The sequence below is a fragment of the Nuphar pumila genome, chromosome 5 (assembly GCF_984573655.1).
Source record: "Nuphar pumila chromosome 5, dmNupPumi1.hap1.1, whole genome shotgun sequence".
Classification (NCBI taxonomy): Eukaryota; Viridiplantae; Streptophyta; class Magnoliopsida; order Nymphaeales; family Nymphaeaceae; genus Nuphar; species Nuphar pumila.
The window spans coordinates 82,590,233-82,603,636 of NC_143253.1; the positions used below are offsets into that span (position 1 = coordinate 82,590,233).

Sequence of the window (13,404 nt, forward strand, 5' to 3'; positions counted from 1 at the left end):
TTTAGGAAAAACGACAAAATTAGTCGACTGGAACAATAGTGAGTCGACTGATAATTAGCTATTAGTAGACTGACAATTATCGTTGGTCGACTGATCTGTTTATCGAGCCGTTTGAAAATTTGAACTTTTGAAACTTAGTCGACTAGAGAAAAAATTAGTCGACTGATAATATCATCAGTAGACTGAAAAACCTTTCAGTCGACTACTGCTAAATTTTTCTGAAAATACATGTTCTGTTCAGTCGACTGATAAAATCATTAGTCGACTACTGCTAAATTTCCAAAAAACAGACATTTTGTCTGATCGACTGATAAAGTCATTAGTTGACTAATTTTGACAAAAATGACATTTTGTTTAGAAAATTTGGCGCGAAAGAATTAGTCGACTGGTGAGTCTATTGGTCAACTAATAAACATGAAAATTTAAGAAAAGAGTTTTCTAAAAAGATTTTCATGAAGGGTTCTTTTAGAAAAGTTTTTCTAAAGACTTTTTAGCTGAAAGGCAACCAAAATATGCACTCTAAGTAAGGCTCTTACAAGAATCTAAGACATTAAGCAAAATTTTACATTTGCACATAAGTCTTCAAAGATTCTAAATCGAGTTCTTTAATGCTTGTCATATTTCTTCATTGCCTTAGCTGAAATGCAGTTGATTCACTTGCTCATCATCAAAACCTTGTACTTGAAGTATCATGTACAACTTCATTGTCGTAACAGAGTCTGCTCAGCAGAGTTCTTTCGAGGAGAGACTTCTCCAAGCATTCCAAGAGGTAAAAACCTCTAATCAGAATGCCTTCGAGAAGTGCAGTCGGATATTGAGTTCACATACTCAGTTCATCGCGAAGTTAGAATCGCAGATGGGGCAGTTAGCAGAAGCAATAAGTCAGAGACCTGAGGGCAGTTTGCCGAGTCAGGCAGTGATGAACCCAAAGGGCAAAGAACCAATGACGGAAGACCTGTACATCACCGAATCACAACAACAGGCCAAAGCTGTTATGGCCCTTAGGAGTGGACGTGAGTATCACTTCGAGAGTAAAGAGAGGACAAATGAGCCAGAATCGAGCATACCATCTTCTGCGGCTCAGTCCTCCACCCCAGTTCATAAGCAGGATAGGAGTGAGCCTTCTCACAAAGAGGAGGACCCCCAGATGTATATTCCAAAACCACCCTATCCCAAAGCGTTAGAATCTTTCGTTGGCAGAGGAAAGCAAAGCACGAAGGTCCAGGACATGCTCGAGATCTTCAAGCATGTACAGATCAACCTGCCTTTGCTAGATGGCATTCAGCAGGTGTCGGCTTATGCCAAATTTCTTAAGGAACTCTGTACCCAGTGGACGAGTAAGGTCTCGTGAGGGTTTGTAGTAATGCTACCTGTTATCATCGCAAAATTTTACTTTTGCAAGTCAAACTGACCTTTGAAAAAGATTTTGAAAATAACTCACCTCTGTTTTAAAATGCGGGATAATTCCGAAGAATGGGACTCGCCTGTCAGTACGAGGTTCAACCGTTTCTGGCACCTTTACCAGGGGTAATTGAACCAAGGATCAATTATGTTCTTAGCTTTGCTCAACTTGTCTAAATCGTGTTCTATTTCCTAAATGCACAAAGAATCAGGCATGTGCTATGAATTTTCTGAAAATGCAGATTTGAATATATGATGTTTGCTTTGAGATTTGAAATACTTGGAGAATTCTTGGAAAAGATGTCACTTGGAAAAATCGTGGATCATGGTGAGAGAATATTTCTTAGGAAAATGAAAATCGATTTCTAAAGAATTCAAGTGTTTTAGGAAAATCGATTTCTGAGGAATTTCAAGTAACTTTAGAAAGCTTGATTTTTCTAAATTTAAACTTTGAAATTGAATATATAACTTGGAAAATCATGATTCTTTTATCGTCGCAAAATTTTTCCCCGTCTTTCTTTTCTTCCGGAAGAGAGAGGGAGGGAATGCTTTCGTGATTCAAACTTGACCGGATTTTGGAAATTGTTTTGAAATACTCGCCTCCGTTTTGAAAATAGCGGGAAAATCCATGGGATGGGGCTCGACCTATCGGTACGAGGTTCGATCGTTCCTGCCACCTTTAACAGGGGTAACGAACCAAGGACCAAAATTGTGCTTGACTTAGTTAAATCATCAAAATCGTGTTCTATCCTAAATGCACAGAGAATTCAGGCATGTGCTTTGAGATTTTTGGAAAATGGAAGTAGGAAAAACATGATGTATGCTTGGAAAATATTTGGAGTTGAAAGATATTTCTCAAAGAAAAGGTGAAAGTCAGTTTCTCAAGAAACTCAGATGAAAGGGGTTTTGAAATCACGAGAAAGTTCATAAAGGTGTGGGAAAATCATGAATGGATGAAAATCCTGAGAAAATGGAAAGAATTCTTGAGAAGAGGGTAAACATTTGAAGGAAAAATGCTTGTCAGGAAAAGCTTCAAGTTTTGAAAGCTTCCTTTGGAAAATGATTGAAATTCATTGGAAAATTCTTTGTAGAGGGAGGATTGAAACATGGGAAATTGAAATCCTGGGAATCTTACCCTTGAAACATTTGGAAATTGATTTTGATCTTTGAGAAAGATGAGAGACTTCTTTTGAAAATCTTGAGAAAATAACCCTTTTCCATGGAAAACTGTGGAAAAACCTTGACTTGGGAAAATCAATTTTGAAAAATTCTCAGAGTTTCTTGAGAAATCGATTTCTTGAGAATGAAATTTTCTTAAGAAAATGATAAGAAAACCAATGATTTCATGATGCAAATGATATGAGTGAATGAATGCACTTTGAAAAGATTTTGTTGGAAAAATGTGTATTAAGTCAAAATAAATCCTTCACATATTCTGACTGTGGCCATGAATATGTTCAGAGCTTATTTGAGTTAATTCACAATACTTTGAAAATATTAGAAATATGATGTGCATTTTAAGATAGCCTAAGAGTGTAGGCTCAATGTGACTGGTAGAAAGATGATGGATCTGGGTTTCGTCCATATTCCGACTAGGGCCGTAAATATGGATTCCATCGAGTTCATCAACTCCCTAAGAGTTGGTGCATGTGTCATATGTGTACATCCATAGTGCTTTTGAAATAATGTGCATGAATCACATAAACAGGATATTGGATAAATTCAAACTATATGATATGCAGCCTAGTCTAAGCATTAAATTAAATCTCTTATTCCAAAATTTACATTATTACATCACTAAATAAATGAAATAAATGGAAATTTCAGACTTCAGCTCATTCTTTTGAATGTCCCTGCCAAACTTGAAATAAGGTTAGCTCAAATATGTGGGTTTTTCCAAGATTTTCCAATAATATTATGAAATTATTGGATTTAATTGGATATAAACCCTATTATCATGCTTCCTTGATATTTGAAATGATGAAAATGCAAGAAATTCGTTAGAAAATAGTTTGAAATTCGGAATTTAGGTCAAAATGACCAAAATACCCCTAATATTAAAGTTATACCTTTAAAATCTGGGTTTTTTTTGAAGGAAAACTTGGTAAAATTGAGATTTCGAAATTCAAATTGAAACAAATGATTATCAAATGCAGTATGAGGCATGATGACATGCTGCTAAACACATTAGGACTGTAAAATCAGAATTTGACATTTTGCAATTTATCCAAAATAACGAATTTCGCTTGTTTTTCGCTTGGATTCGGGTCCCGCGGGGCCCTATTTTAATGATGTGGCTAAATCAAGCCTCAAATGAATTCCAAATTGCACCAAATTCGGTATGAAGCATCTACATACTTTGATAAACAGCCTATAATGCTAAAATTCATGAAATGATATGATTTAAATGCTAAAATTTAAAGAAAGTCCTAAAAATGGTGGACTTCGCCTACGGACCCGAACCAAATGCAATGCTTAATATGATAATGCAAAATTTACAAGATAAAAACTTCTGATATTTTGCAGACTGCTAAAGGACCCAAAATGGAACATTTTTGGTTTTTACAGCTTTGAGATTTGAGCCATGGTGAGTTCGGTAACAGGGATTTGGTTCTGACGGAGGTAAAAATCAACCTAATCTAATATAAAATGCTAACAAAATGAAAAACAACCATGGAAATTTATGATATTTAACAGAGGTACTCAAGACACCTACAGGTTCAACTTTTATGTTCATGACTTTGGCATTTGATCAACATAAACATGGATAAAAAATATAACTTTTCATTCCTGAATCAACAGAACAGACAAATGTGATCAAACAGGTGACTGACAAGAAAAATCCGAAACAGATATTACAACTATTCTAAAAATTACAAGCTTTCAGATGCAAACATAGGACATCTAGGACATAACATTCACTTTTTACAGATTTGGATTTGGATCAATACCCAAAGAGAACCCATAGCCTAAGTCGATCCAAAGTCTCAGAGGCCCAAATCAGGCTCTGACACGTGTCCCGAACTCTCGGATTTTTGTCAGACATTAAAGAAAATCCGAAAAATCTGAGAAAACCATGTTAATAACTAAACATCCTCCCGAGTTCAGAACGTCTTTCGGATCGAGAATCGGATCTCCCATGAGGGAGATCTCGATTTTAAAAGTCGGAAATGATATTTTAAAATGCATCCCAGGTAATAAAACCCGACTCACCTTTTTGAACGTTTACCACAGTAAACGAATTCAAATCTCTCCTAATTTTTGGCACATTTCTAGGGACACCTAAGGTCACATTTCATGATTTTTTTAGAATGTTTAATGAAAAATAAGTGTATGAAATGATGTGTGGACTGACTGACAAAAACATAGAGCTACTGAAATTGAGTAGAATTGAAATAAATACCTAATTAAACCTAATTAACCTAAGAAACATTCTAAATTAACAAAATAAAATATAAATTAAATTTAACTAAATGCATGAATGCTAGAAATCATCAAGGAAGCATAATTATATTTTTTTATATATGTCATTTTATGAGAATAGCTCAATCCATCCCTCGAATGAGCTCTTTCTTCAAACAACAACACGAATCAAACCAAAGGCATTATCATGGTGAAATCAAAAGGAATGGAGGCTTACCTTGTGTTCTCCAGCGGTTTTGGAACTCCTGAAAAGAGCGGCTACCTTGATAAGGGGTTCTAGAGGGGCGTGAATCCAAAAGACACCAAGAAAGAAAAAAATGGAATTATGAAGTTTAATTCTCAAACAGGGCTACCCCTGAGCTGGGCATGGGCTAGGGTATTTGTAGAAATTTTGGAGATTTTCAAAATTCAAAGACAATGAATCTAGACCTTTCATGTGGCGCCATCTTAGGGCATGCCATTTTGATTTTTTGAGAAAATAAAAATGAGAGTTTTGTGAGTGAGACACCTCAGCAGGGGAATTTGGAATTTTTCAAAAAGCTTGCTTGATTTTCTCTGCAGGAGTCTCTCAAATGGCGCCACCTCAGAGGATGTCCTCTTGGAGTTTGAAATTCAAAGCTTGGTTTTCCTGGAAGAAGGAGAGATTGCCATGTGGCGCCACCTCAGGGTGGCTCCACACTGCCATGTGTCAGAAGGTAGGAGCAGAGGAAGCAGAAGATGCCACCTTAGAGGGGTTTGAATTCTACTTTTTCTGATGAAAGGAGAGACTGACATGTGGCGCCACCTCAGGGTGGCTCAACATTGACATGTGTCAGGAGGGAGGAGCTGAAGAAGCAGAAGACGCCACCAAAGAGGGGTTGTCTTGGAGTTTGAAATTCATATTCTGCTTTATTCTGGAAGGAAGAGAGACTGCCATGTGGCACCATCTCAGAGCATCTACATTGACATGTGTCAGAAGGAAAGGCAGAGGATTCAGATGGTGCCACCTCAGAGAGAGTTTGAAATTTAAATTTCTGCTTTTTCTAGAGGAAAGGAGAGACTGACATGTGGCGCCATCTTAGGGTGGCTCCTATAATGACATGTGGCAAGAGGGAGGAAAAGGAGGGAAAGGGACACGTGGCACCATCTCAAAAAATGAATTTAGGGAAGAGACTTTAGGATTTGCGCCACCTCAGCCTGGAGTTTGAATATTTGAATTGTTGCTTTTTCTGAAGGAGGCAGAAAGTGACATGTGTCACTTGCTTTTTTTAAAGAAAGCAGAGAGAGACACGTGTCCCTTGCTTTTTCTGAGAAGAGCAGAGGGTGACATGTGTCACTTGCTTCTTCTGAGAAAAGCAGGGAATGACATGTGTCATTTGCTTTTTCTGAGAAGAGCAGAGAATGACACGTGTCACTTGCTTTTTCTGAGGAAAGCAGGGAATGACATGTGTCATTTGCTTTTTCTGAGAAGAGCAGAGAATGACATGTGTCATTTGCTTTTTCTAAGAAGAGCAGAGAATGACATGTGTCACTTGTTTTTCTGAGAAAAGCATAAGGTGACATGTGTCAGTCTGCTTTTTCTGAAGGAGGGAGAGATTGACACATGTCCTCTGCAGGAGACACACTTCAACTGGTGCCACCTCATGGGAGACAAGTTTTGCTTTTTCTGGACAGGACAACACATGACACTTGGCATCTCAGGGTGATCTATGGAATGACACATGGCGCAGGGTGAAGATGGTGGACACTGACACATGGCATGGAATAAAGAGGGTGTCTAATGACATGTGGCGGCTTCTTAAGGTAGCCCCACACTGACACTTGGCAGATAAATGGGAGGAGAGAGAAAAGACAAGTGGCGCCAATCCAGGGAATAAGACTCCTATATTTTTGGGTTTTTCAAAATTCAGGTTTTTTAAAAGAAAAGCCTGTGTGACACCATTTCAGTGTGGGTCCCATATTGCTTCTTTATTGAAATAAGGACAAAACAACAAAACCTCTTTGTTGGAATTTTCACAAAATCTGGACTAATTGGCAAAACAGAAATTTTGAAAAGATTTGGCCCCTGTAGGGCAATTTTGTAAAAGGAAGATATTTGAAATTTGTTGACAAAAGGGCAAAATCTGAGATGAAAGAGCTAGAATCAAAATCCTTATAAAAAATTATGCAGATTGTTTTCCTGAGAAAATATTTTGAAATTCAGAGTCCTGGGGGTAAAATGGGAAGAATTGATAATTTTGAAGACCCAGGGTTTTGAAATCGATTTTGAAAAGAGTTGAAATGCTAATCTGGATTGAAAATTTTGAAATCAAGAGTTCTGGACCTCGAAATGACATGCTGTGCAGTGCAGTGATATGAAATGCTCATGCAATGCTATGCAATGCTATGCAATGACATGTCTTATGAAATGTAATCCTGAACTAGGATTTGAAGATTCTTGTCTCCTGTCAGGAGTAGAATTTTGGACATCTGAGCTAGAAATAGAGAAATTTTGAGAGTTGCAGATGAAATTTAGACTTCTGTAAGGTTCGAGCTCAGAAAATAACCATTTTGCCCTTCGGCGATTTCAGAGGCTGGATGTTGATGCTTGGTGGAAATGTTGGAGAGGTGAATGAAAATTTGGGGTGTTTATAGATGCCCCTCTTTGCTACTAAGCCGGCTCGTGGCCGAGCTTAGTGGCAAAGAAAAACACACCAAATTTGGGCTATATAAAAAAATGCCCCAGTTAGAAGGATCTGACTGGGTATGAGGAAATTAGCCCGAGGAAGATGGTAGATATGAAATGGAGAATGAAGAGGAAAGACAACCAATATGAGAGTAAAATTCAGGTTTTTGCCCTTAACCTAGATGGGACAGAAATGCCTCGTATGGAACAAAGCTCAGGTTTGACCCTTGACCTGATTGAGGAATGGAATGTCTCATAAAATGAGACTCAGGTTTGTACCCTTAACCTGATCGGGCGGAAGATGAAATACCTCTTTGAATGAGGCTCAGGTTTGTACCCCTATCCTGATCGGGCGGAAAATGGAATACCTCTTTGATTGAGGCTCAGGTTTGTACCCTTATCCAGATCGGGCGGAAAATGGAATACCTCTTTGGTTGAGGCTCAGGTTTGTACCCTTATGCTGATCGGGCGGAAAAACCTCTTTGGTTGAGGCTCAGGTTTGTACCCTTATCCTGATCAGGCGTAAAATGGAATACCTCTTTGGATGAGGCTCAGGTTTATACCCTTATCCTGATCGGGCGGAAAATGGAATACCTCTTTGGATGAGGATCAGGTTTGTACCCTTATCCTGATTGGGCGGAAAATGGAATACCTCTTTGGATGAGGCTCAGGTTTGTACCCTTATCCTGATCGGGTGGAAAATGAAATACCTCTTTGATTGAGGCTCAGGTTTGTACCCTTATCCTGATCGAGCGGAAAATGGAATATTGGAAGGTGAATAAGACAACTTTTCTTGAAGATGAACGAGTCAATGGAAATGGGATTGTAAGAGGCAATCTTGGAAAATGATCAAGATGATTTGGTGAATTTTGCATCATTGTGAAATACGAGTAAGGTAAGGAGTAAGACGACACTTTCGACAACGCGAAAGATGGACATGGCAATCTTTTGACAAGAATAAGGTAACTCTTTCGGCAACGCGAAAGACAGACAAGGCAAACTCTTTCAGAGAAGAGTAAGGCAACTCTTTTGACAACGCAAAAGAAGAATAAGGCAATTTTTTTTTAACAAAGGATAAGGCAACTCTTTCGGCAATGCGAAAGATGAACGATGGCGATCCAAAGGAACAAGGCGACTCTTTCAACAACGCGAAAGATGACAAAGGCAATCCAAAGGAACAAGGCGATTCTTTCGACAATGCGAAAGATGACAAAGGTAATCCAAAGGAATAAAGCGATTCTTTTGACAACGCGAAAGATGATAAAGAACAATCCAATCAGAGAGAAGTCTAATCTTTCAACAACGTGAAAGATGATAAAGGCAATCCTTTCGGAGAGAAGGCTAATCTTTCAACAACGTGAAAGATGATAAAGGCTATCCTTTCAGAGAGAAGGCTAATCTTTCAACAACGCGAAAGATGATAAAGGCTATCCTTTCGGAGATAAGGTTAATCTTTCAACAATGTGAAAGATGACAGAGGAAAATCTCTCGAAGGGGTCAAGATGCATCAATATGGACCTCAAGCTCTCACTTAACGTCAGGATAGCTGGAAAATATTGTCAAAATGTTGAAAATTTTGTTGATTCAAAGTAATTGAAAATGATGCTCATTGTTGTGAAAATATTCCTTCTTTTCTACCTGAAGTATTACCTCGAAACAGGATTGACTTCATAGAATCAAGATTTTGAATCCAAATTGCTTGCGATTGACCTTCTTCAAAGAAGTTATCAATTTCCTTGATATGAATAGGAAAGAGAATTTGATATTATGGAAGCAATTGATGAAAGGATATTGATAATAGAATTTCACGAATTTAAAGAAGATTCTTGATAGATTTGGCAATTTGATATTCTGGGAGCTTCTCTCATGATAATCTTTCTGCACTCTTTTGACTCTCTTGGATTTTTTCTATATTCTCCTTCATTTTGGAGATGTTCTGAATTTTTCTCTCTTTCTTTTTCCTCTCTTGCTCTCTTTTGGGAAGGGTACGTCACAAACTCCTTCAACTTAGAGATGTTTCGATCCTTCTTTGACGGTATTGGCTCATGGGTTAGAGATCTTTGGATGATAGCTGAAATTAAATATCTTTTAGGAATTGTCGAGAGGTTCATCGCATTTGCCTTCATCTCGACAGTGCTTTGGACTTTCCCTGGAAGGATCCGTCACAAACTCCGTCATCTTGGAGATGTTTCAAATCTTCTTTGGCCCCTGGGGTCTACTCGCTTAATTCGCTATCATCTTGACGACAAGTGAGAGATCCCTTTTGCAGATATTTAATTGCAGCTTAGGTGATTCTGAGGAGACAGGGCTTGGGTAAATACTCTCTTTTTCTAGCGCTCAGGATATTTCCACTGCCTCATTTTACAAGAATAATCTTTAAAGATGTGTCATTGACTGCGATCAATATCAATCATTTACGACTTTTTAATAACATTGAATCTTCTTTTCTGGCCATATCGAGGACTTATCCTTCATTCTTTTGGTTGGCCAATAGAAAAGAATTGAGTTTTGGATCTCTTTTCGCAAAAGCTTTGCCTTTTTGGAAGTAATACTGAAGGTAAACTGAGGTAAAAACTTGTGCAATAAAATTCTGAAATCAACAGGTAATTGATTGACAAATTGACAAAGTGTTCTTGAAATCCTTAGTAAAATAGATCGCTTGACATCCGAGTTGACACATCCCTGACGATGGTACTCAATTTCGACGGTAAGTCCTGCCATAAGGCTAGATTTTGAAGGTAAGCCTAACTCAAAAGTTGGTTTTGAAAGACCATCCGAATCAGGACTGAGGTTTTACAGGGAAAGCTGGAAGATTCGAGTCAAAACTCGAGCCTTCGAAGGAAAGCTAGGAAGTTTGGTTTCTAAGGAGATAAAGTTCGCGTCGAAATCCAAATCTTAAAAGGAAAAACTTGGCCAATTCAGATTTTCGAGTTGAAACTCAAATATTTAGAGGAAAGTTGGAAAGTTCGAGTCGGGGCTCGAATCTCAAAGGAAAACTGGAAAGTTAAGATTTTGAAGGAAAGAAAATTTGAGTTAAAACTCAAATCTTCGAAGGAAAGCAGGAAAGTTCGAGTCAGGGCTCAAATCTCAAAGGAAAATCTTTAATCAGAAGATTGAATTTTGAAAATCGACAGTGCGAGGATTGGGATTGAAAGTTTTGAGAATGGCCAGTTTGAGGACTGCATTATTTGACTTGCAATGAAAAGACCATCATATTTAGATGTATGTGGTCTGATTTTCAGGATTAACCCCTTATCCTGAACCGGAAATGGAAATTGAATGACCTGGCGGTCGAAATTGAGAATTTGGTAATTTGAAAATTGAAAATAGGGTGACCCGAAAGTTGAAATTGAAGAATTGAATGACCCAAGTGTCGAAATTGAAGAATTATGGAAAATGATTCAGGTTTATCCCTTAACCTGAAGGGGAAGAAAAAATGGATGCAGAATTAATGCAAAATGAAATGCAAATGCACATGAAATGTAAATGAATGCAAAATTAATGCAAGTGGGTGCATATACATGCAAAATGAGAAGTTGGTTTATCCTGCCTGCATACAGAATGTTTTAAGGTAAAGATAGATTTTTCAAAAAAAAATGCCCCAGTGTAACTAGGGAGGAAAATTTTGAATACAAAGAAGGATAATCGAGGAATAAGGTGACATGCTTCTTGATTGAGAGATCCTCAAGGTCATTCCTCATAAGAGACATATTGTGAAAAGGAAAGAGACGCAAATAAAATGGTGCCAAACTATTGGCAAATTTAATTGATGCTTAAAAATCGAGGAAAGGAAACAAAATTATATTATCCCTTTGAAATGATAAAAGCAAAATGAGAAGTGAGAACACATGGGATCTTTAAAATAAAAAGAAACTGTTATTTTGCAAGTGAGAAATCATTTTGGGAAGAAAATCAACTGCAAGGTTGATTTTGAAGAATGATCAGCGTGAGAACTGATCTTTGAAAGGGGAATCAACACGAGGGTTGATTTTGAAGAGAGATCATCATGAGGGTTGATTTTGAAAACAAATTGGTTTAACAATAATTTTGGAAAAGAAAATCAACACAAGGGTTGATTTCAAAAGATAATGGTTCGAAACCAATTTAAGAAAAGAAGATCACCGCGATGGTTGAATTTTGAAAAAGATTGAACCGAAATATTAAACTTTTGGGGTGATCATAACAAAGATGTTTATGGAAAATTTTCAAAAATTTCACGACTTTTGAAAAACCCTCATAGGTAATTTCATTTCTCTCATAAATTGCCCCTCGTCTTGAAAAGAATGGGCAAAGAAGATTCTTCAAAACGAAAACAGGTGCCCTAATGGAGCAAAAGAAAGAAGTATTTGATGAAGAAAATTGACATTTTATTGATAAGCAAAACTGATAACAAAAAGACTGCCTATTTATAAGCACTCGACCAAAAGGTTGCAAAAACTAGGCGGACTAGCCCTTACGAGGTGACTGGCAAAACGAAAGGAAGAAAGCAGGAAACTTTAGCATCGTCAATTATCTGAATGATCTGGGAAAGGTTTGGTCAAGATGGCCAGCTCGTCTTCTTCTTCCTCTTCAGCAAGGAGGCTCTTGTCAATGCAATCCTGAACAATATTTTTGAAGATGATCATGCATATAATTCAGGGTTTATTAACATTTAAATATGCATGATTTTATAAAATAATGTTTCAAAAACCCAATTTTATGTTAGTTTTCGAGTAAATGTGCTAAAATAATTTAAAAATAGAAAATGCATGAAAAATAGTTTTATTTTACATTTTTTATACATATTTTAGTTTTTTTTTATATTCATAGTAGTCTAGTATTAGTTTTCAATTAAAAATAAAAAAAATAGAGAAAATAGTTTTTAAAATCATTTTAAATGTTTGTTTTTTTTAGAAAAGAAAAAAAATTACTAGAATAGTTTTTATTTTCCTTATAAATGAAATAAAGTTTTGTTTGTAATTTTTTTAATAAACCGGTTTACAAGGTTATTGAATTTTAAAAAACTAAAAAAATGAATAAGCAAACCGGCTGGAACCGGTTTGCATTGTTTTTGAACTGAAAAAAAATTCTGTTTGAACCGGTTCCAGCCGGTTTGTTCTTTTTAAAAACCCCAAAAACAGAGAAAGAAGGGCGCCTCCTCTTATTCACGGCTGAAGCCCTCTTTCTCCTCTTTCCCTCTATTTTCTCTCTTCTCTCCTTCTTCCACCATTGCCGGTGGCTACCCTTTTTCCCTAATTTCTCCTTCTTCCTCTTCCTCTTCTTCTTTCCAGCCGGCGGCAGTGGTGGAAGCTCCTCATTCCGGCGATGGCAGTGGTGGTGGAGGTCGCCACATTCTCCTCTAACCCCTCAGGTTCACGGTGAGTGCTGAGTGCTCTGCAACTCTTCTTCTTCTTCTTCTTTTTCACTTCTTCATTCTTCTTCTTCATTGTCTCCTAAATCAGTGATGTGATTCTTTCAGAAAAACAGAAAAAAAATGTGTAATCTCTGTAATTTTTCTTGATTGTTTTACCTATAGCTCCTCTTTTCCAGATTTGTTAGATCTACGGTAAGTTGATTTCTGTTTCATTGTTAATTTCAATTTCTGTTTGTTTTTTTTTTAGTTTCAAAATAAGAGTAGTCCAGATTCTGTTCATTCGTGAATTTCATTACATCTGAATATTTGTGCATGCTTGAACTTATCGGATTGTGAATCTGCAATTCTTGAGCTACCGGATTTGCATTATAACTGCCATAATTTCAGTATTTACCAGCATTCTCTGTTCATCGGCAGAACATAATCGATCTACTTTTCTAGAATCATATGTATTTGTTTCTGTCGGAGTTGATTATGCATCCATTGTGAAGGCATCTTAAATATATGGATTAATCGGCAAATGGAAATTTATCTTCATCGGCATCTTGTTGCCGTGAATCAATCCACTGGAAGAAGGTGATTC

The 13,404-nt window shown here is 37.1% G+C and overlaps 1 pseudogene; it reads left to right on the top strand.

Annotated features, from left to right (window-relative positions):
* Nucleotides 1-856: 856 nt before the first annotated feature.
* Nucleotides 857-13,404, top strand: part of LOC149837783 (uncharacterized) — a 32,043-nt pseudogene continuing 19,495 nt past the window's right edge.